Genomic DNA, 5,855 nt, shown 5'->3' on the forward strand with positions numbered 1-5,855 from the left:
TGAAATCTTCTAATAGTAATTACTAAAAGTTTGAACTGTATTCTTTTGTGAACAGGTAGCCAGTGCAGTGTTTTGAGGGCAGTTGATGCAGAGGATTTCCTGGGCCATGTAAGTACTAATTTTGCTGCAGCGTGTTGAACCATCTGAAGTTTATGAAGTGCTAATTTCTTAGTGCCTGCATAAAGACTATTGTAATAGTTCAGTCTAGAAGTGATCAAGGTTGAAGCAACAGTCTGCCTTGTCGAAATAGGAAGTAGGTTAAAAAACTTTTTTAGTGATTTGATCAAGTGGAAGCAGGTGCCAGCTGCTGATAGCGCTTGTTAATGGAAAGACAGAGCAGAGTCAAATCTTATCCCCAGGTTTCTGACGGTAGTTACGATACTGGGGGCGGAGGGGTGCCGCCGGCCACCATCGGCTGCAACAGAAGTTATTACCCTTCCCTAACGGCAAGATTTCTGTTTTTTCGGAGTTGCATCTCAGGTAGTTGGTCTTCATCCAGTGGAAGACAGCTTTAAGACATTGACAGAGGTTTTCCTCAGCCAATGTAGTATTCTTGTCTAATTCCATACCAACTGAGTATCGTCCACATATGATATGGTCTCGATGTTAAAAGACAAGATTAACCTGATTAGTGGGCCATATATGCATTAAAGAGTACTGAACTCAGGATGGAGCCTTGTGGGACCCCGGAAAGCAGAAGTTTTTCTGCCAACTGATAATGCCTGAGGGTGATAACTTGCCTTCGATTTTGTAGAAAAGATTTTAACCAGGCCAGTGCAAGATGGGAAATGCCATAGGCTTCGAGACGGTCTAGGAGGATTCATGCGAAACCATGTCGAAAGCCGCTGATAGGTCCAAAAGGACCAACACAGCGCATTTTCCATTGTCCAACACAGCTTTTAGGGATTCAGCCGTGAACAGCAGGGCGGATTCTGTTGAATGCTGCGATCTGAAACCTGACTGGTTAGGGTGTAGAATATTAGCTCCTTCCAAGTAGGTCGTAAGTTGCAGGTTGACCAGTTTCTCCTCGATCTTACCAAGGCAAGGAAGGAGGGAAATAGGGCGAGGTTATATAGAGCGGTAGGGTCGGCAAGCTGTTTTTTTGTAGGCGTCTAACTGCCGCAAGTTCCACTTATCAGGAATATCCCCCATCGACAGTGAGGTATTTATTATATTGTGGATAATTGGGTTGACCGTGTCTATCAGGGCATGTAGAATCAGAGAGGGACAGGAGACCCAGATTTAACTGCCAAAATTGCTTGGCAAGTTTGATCGAAATTGAGATTTTGGAACACTTGGAGGGGGAGTTGGTTGCTGTCCAGAGTAGGACAAGTAGGAAACAGCAGGCACAGTCTCTTTTCCTTTGTTAGCTGGCAGGTACAGCAGGTGTAGTCCACACTTTAGGCAGCCTCTCTTCAATAAGTCCTTGGTGAAGCAGGGTAGTAATATTTCAATCCTCCTCTTTAGTCCAATGAGATCTGAATTTTGGGTGCCAGGGGTGCCCATTTTATGTCCAGAAAACACCTTCAGGGGAGGTCACCATCACTAGTCAATGAGGTGCCTGGTTCCCTTCTGCCTGATGACAACTTGCTGGGAAGTGTGACATCTAGCTATCCCAGAGTGCTCTAATTTGCCCACTCTCAAGATGGCAGACCCCTCTCTCAGTGTGTTGAGATCCCCAGCCCAACCCAGAGGTGTGGCTACCATGGGGCCACACACTACTGGAAAAATGGTTTGACAATTAGTTTACCCCCTCTCACCCTAGTGCCCCCCTGTCTGCTTAAACAATAGAGTAAATCCTGTCCCAGATGTTTGGCATTTGTCCTTTAAAGGCAGCATCCTCTTTGAACCTCATCTTTTGGGATAACACCTGAGTGGCTTCCTGCCAGAGTTACGTAACACATCTCCCCCACATGGGCTTCTTTTGTGACCTTTCCTGGGAGACTTTTGCACATCTCCCCAGGAGGGCAGAAGGCTGTCTCAGAGCAGACCCCGTGTGCAATCTTAAACGGGCACAGGAGACTTTGGGCGAATCTCGCGTACGGCCATATCCATATGCGTTGCAGGTCTCCATGGTGAACAGTCTCTTTCACGTTTGAACAGTGCTATTAAGGGAAGTCAGCAAGTCTGATCTCTAACATCAGGCTAAAGATTGGCTCTAAGGGCTGGGTCAGATGGGTGTTGGTGAGAAGTGGAGCTAAGCACTTTCTGTGGCTGGATGAGATGTCACCCTCCAGGGTGGCGGGAACTCTGGATGTGAACTGGGCCCTTCGTGTGGCTCACCCTGGCTGTTTTGATCACCTTTCCCAATCCCCCTTTTTGTTTGACGTTCTGCATCTGCTGGCTCCTACCAGCAGACTTAGAACTGTTGCGGATCAGGGGAATCTAACTGTATAATTAAAACAAAGCATTGCAAAGGCCCAAGGAAGGTGTTGATCAGATGTGATTTCTGCCCAGTGGATACATTAATTGAAGCTTAGGTTAATGGTGGGAATAACTATGATTCTTGTACCCTTTTGTCAGTCATAGTGGCCTTTAACTCCAAGTGCTCCCACTGGTAATTATCTCAATAAAACTAATCTCTTTGAGGAGAAGTCTATAGAAATAGGCCAAACAGTGTATCTATTATGATATTTACCACAATAGCAAGAAATAGCGACTCTAAAAATCACAATGCCAGATGGGGTACTTCTTAGATAAAAAACTCATTAAGATGGCGAAAGGAGGTACTGATTTTTTCCCCAAATCCTAACCTCCTTACTGATTTTGTGAACTTTACACACAGCTCGAATAACACAATGAATAACAGCAAATTAAATCATATTTTTTTTACCATGTTCACCGTCCATACTAAGCAATAATGAGGAAATAATGCCCTCAGTAAAAGAAAAGTACTGGAGAGTGTATTGTCTATCTGAAGTGTAATTCATGTTTCTGTGAGGGCAACTTGAAGTGTAGTTGCTCTCCGGGACAATCTTTGTATTGTTGGAAGCAAGAACGTTTTGACGGAGATGGACAGTAATAATGACACAGAATGAGCCACCGCATAGTGGCACAAGAGTAGCTAGATGTCTTGTTATCAAATTAGTGACAGCATGACTGTATGAACCAGATTCCCACTGTCTCTACCTACTTTCTAGAAAACCAACAGCCAAGGGACTAGGCTTTGTGAGTCAGCGGGAAAAGAAGGTCCTATTGAGCTTGACTCAAGTCTGGCGCTGTGAAGAGGCATGAGAGGTGTAGGATAAGTGGTAGGGTCTGGGCTGCCAGTGAAGTACTGCTACTCTCACCATTTTTTCACGTACCCAGTGAGCCGGGGGGAGGGAGACACGAGGGGCTCTTGTTTCTGCTCCAAGCAGTTGGCAGGTGAAACCCTCTCGGGGCACAGTGGCAGGTAGGGAGATTAAATGGGGTTGTACTTCTCTCCAACGATTACACAGATGGCCAAAGATGAGCTTAGTGAGGACAGAAACCTCCCACGAAACAAAAGGGCAACGGTTTGCTTAATCTTGATTTTCAGTGTGAATACTGACCGTAAAAGCAGGGCCTCAAGATCCTTCTAACATTTTGTGTTTCAAGCAGTAGGTGTCAGAAAAGTTACCATAGGGATAACTGGCTGTAGCGACCATGCCTTCACAGTGATGTTGCTTTTTGATCCTTAGAGGTCCCCTCTTTCTCTCATTGTGGAGCAGAGTTTACCAAGTGTTGGAGTGTCCAAGCACTAATATTGAATGTCATCTGTTTTTAGACGGTCTTGAGACAGGAGAGTTTTACCCTATTGATGATGTGTTGTTGCAATAGTAATCCTGCAAAGTACGAGAGGAACCTCACGCTCAGACATTTGGTGTATGTGCTTGGCGGGGGAGCCAATGCAGCAATGGTTCAAATTGTGGCATTATGACTAATACCTCACAGTCAGAATAACCCAACCAAACTATAATGATACAGCACTGCTATAGAGCCTCTGTTGGCCTGGCATTGCTGGCTTTTGGGTCAGGGTGGTGCTGCTTGCTCGGGGACGGATTCACGATGGAAGGAGGCCATTTCCATTGTCTTTAGTGCCCCACATGTTTGCAGGACTCCTGGTGCTAAATCATTTGTAGACAGCCTGATTTGGGGTCGGAGTTTTGTAAATAGCAGAGCAGCTGTCTCGCTGTGATCTAATGAAAGTCATCTTCTGATCCAAGCGTTTGTCTCCGTCCGTGGGTGTCCATGCCTCCCTGTTGCCCCTATGCCCCCAGGCCAGCGGGAGGGATGGGCTGCAGGTCTGTGTGAGGTCTCCTCCAGCACATGCTGCACTTCTGGGTGCTGAGATGGGGCATGATTTCTCGTAGTTTAACAGGATGACCAGCTGGCTGGAACAGCACCAGTGGATTTGCCAGCAGGCAAGAAACCGATGGGTGGCTGTAGGAAGGCTTCACCTTAATGCTGGCCTCATTGTTTGCTGCCCCTTGGGCACTCTGGTTGCCAGCTCGGCCCAATGCATTTGATCGGCGGGCTGGCCAACCAGCTGACATGTCAGTGGCTGATCGACCAGATGACTGGTCAGTGGCTGGCCAACAAGTTGATCGCAGGGCTGGCTGGCGCAGCTAACTGTGACTTTTGTCTCCCCCGGGTTCTGTAAACTCTTTCTTCATGAGAGTATTATATTCAAGAGAAAACGGCTTCCCAGGCAGGCCAAAGCAAGCAGGGAGTTTGGATGTGGGCTTAACCCTCCTTAGCTCACCAGGTTAGGGCACCAGGAAGGTGAAAGGCACTGGCCCAGGTCACCCTTAGCCAATGGACTGGGGTGACAGTCTCTTTTAAGGGCATTGTGGCTGCAGACTGCAAAAGACTTTAATTTTCCTCTAGAGTGTGGAGCAGAGATGGGACCTCCGTGAAGGCCCAGGTACTGGGTCGATCCTGCGGAGGGGTGGTGTTAGACCAAGAAGGAATATGGGGCTTCCGCTGTCTGAGCAGCTTCCCTAATCCTCTGAGAGAGGGGAAGATGAAGCAAGATTTTCTCCTCGGAGCCCAGACTTACAAGGCTAGGGCTTCAGACACCTGGTAGGGTCAACATTCCCTACCGGGTGAAGGATGGTGTAAGAAATTGGGTTATTGGTCATTTTAAGAAATTGGGGAATTAGTTGAGGGAGTGAGTACCCACCTCAGATGATAACTATAATCCTTGTCAGGGTGAACTCTCAAAGTCACAATAAAGTAGCTATGACACAGAGCAGGAAGGCACAACTTCGAGGCTTAGAGGTAAAGTACTTATGCAGTACTCAAAAAGTCTAAAGGTCAAAACTCTAGAAAAATCCCAAGCCAATTTAGAAAGGAATTGAGTAAACTTTAGTAAAAAAAGAGGCCTCCATGTCGTCGCTGGACGAGGTCTCAGTGAAGCCACTGACTTTTGGTGGGAAAGTTCCAAGCAGGAGAAATTATAATTTTAGGCCCAGAGATGGCTATTTGCCGGCTGAATCCTTTTCGTAGTGAAGAGTTCTAAATTCGGAGCTTGAATCCTTCCAGCGTGGCAAGGCTGCAGGCTTTCGCTGAACAGAGTTTCACAAGGCCAAATACCTTATTCCTGAAGTTCCGCAGAATCAGATTTGTGAACAAAGCAGAAGCTATGCAGAACTTTGGCCCGGAGGCAAATCATTGGCTTGACAGGTTCGTCCTAGTTCCTCTGGTGGTTTTCAGGTCAAAAAGTTTGCAAAAGGTTACTAAGTACCAGGTTTCAGGATTTGTTAGGAGGATTCCAAGTCCCTGGGGACAGCACTTGGTGGTCAAGGCTCACACCAGCAGGGGCTGGCTACAGGCCCAGGGCAGATCCCGGTAGAGCTGGCAATTTGGGAACGCATAAAAAGGGCCTCTTG

General features: G+C 47.0%; 1 pseudogene; it reads left to right on the top strand.

Annotated features, from left to right (window-relative positions):
• The first annotated feature begins 2,095 nt into the window (after positions 1-2,095).
• LOC147709193 (28S ribosomal RNA) lies at positions 2,096-4,192 on the top strand (annotated as a pseudogene).
• Positions 4,193-5,855: the final 1,663 nt, after the last annotated feature.

This window comes from Lissotriton vulgaris, chromosome 6 (assembly GCF_964263255.1).
Source record: "Lissotriton vulgaris chromosome 6, aLisVul1.2, whole genome shotgun sequence".
Lineage (NCBI taxonomy): Eukaryota > Metazoa > Chordata > Amphibia > Caudata > Salamandridae > Lissotriton > Lissotriton vulgaris.